The following is a 1,445-nucleotide window of genomic DNA, read 5'->3' as shown; positions in this document are numbered from 1 at the left end:
GGTGCCGTTGTCCTGCTCCCCGTAGTCATACTCGTCATAGTAGTCGACCCCGGAGGTGTCCGTGGTGGTCTTCATGTCCTGTCCCTGTCAGAGGGTCCTGGTGGTTAAAGAGTTCAGAGGTCAGTCTTGTTTCTTGTTGTTTCTTTTTTTTTCTTAGGCTTTGTTGTCTGTTGTTGTTGTTGTTGTTGTTGTTGTTGTTGGCAGGATAGACTTCCTAAGCTAAAACGAAATTAATGAGAAAAAATAAATAAAATCCGTCCGTTGGAAGTTCAAAATGAAACGGAACAGTTTCAGAGCAGGAGAGTTTCAGAGCAGCTCCGGCGGTGCCGAGAGAGACGCGATCTGTCCCACATCGGAAGGCAGCCTGCCTTTATACCCCCCCCCCCCCCCCCCCCCTCTGTCCCCTCCCAAGCCCCCCCCCCCCCCCCCCTCCTCCAAACGCATTCATTCTTTCACCACCTTCAGTCCACGCCCCCCTGTCTTACAATTACACTGTGGCTGTGTTCGTAAGTTCGCTCTGGAAATCTGAGTAGCACTTGTGGAATATACTTATGGCCTTTTGTCCAATCAAGTGACTTGGTCCCTTTATGTCATAAAGTTTATGACGTTGAACCCAGTGTGCGCTCCGGCGCTCTCAGAGCGACTTTACGAACACAGCATGCGTCTGGCGAACAGTTGTAAATAAACCTCCGATGCGATGACTCACAGAGACGAATTCATTTCTATTAGAACAATATCATATAATATAATACAATATAACACATGAACAGAAACACCAGAAAAGCGCTTTAATAAACGACCTTTATTACCGCGGGGTTGGAGTTGCGGTCACCACGAAAGCGCATCTCTCCAAAATCCTTTTCGTTATGAAAAATGAAATAACACACAATAACACACAATAACATGTCCCCTACCTGCCTGGACAAGCCAGGACAAGCCACAGTATACAGTTAGTGTATCATGTAAGTATTATAATAATAATGTCAAGGCGTTTCAGGCGACAATTCGTTGTCGATCTGCCTCCTGACATGTGAATAGCAGATCTCCATATGAATGAATCCTGTCGTTGAAGGGATGGACGTGTCCTGACGTGTTGCCTGTACACTGCAACACACACACACACACACACACACACACACACACACACACACACACACACACACACACGCACGCACACACACACACACACACACACACACACACACACACACGCACACACACACACACACACACACACACACACATGGTGACAGGAACACGGTCCTGTGGAGACAAAAAACTATCTGCAAGATTATCAAATTTGAAAGTTTCATATTTCATTGTCCAGTTGTCTCTTGTGAATTCCGTCGTGAACTTAAACCTCATCAGTCTGGTTGGTTTGGTGTGTCAGGATGACGCGTTGGCTGATTTAAAGTTAAACAGGTCTGGTCACAATAGTGGCAGTT

Source organism: Nansenia antarctica (assembly GCF_963989245.1).
Source record: "Nansenia antarctica genome assembly, chromosome: 4".
In the NCBI taxonomy this organism is placed as follows: domain Eukaryota; kingdom Metazoa; phylum Chordata; class Actinopteri; order Argentiniformes; family Microstomatidae; genus Nansenia; species Nansenia antarctica.
The sequence above is the reverse complement of the archived record's forward strand: the minus strand, read 5'-3'. Positions refer to the sequence as shown.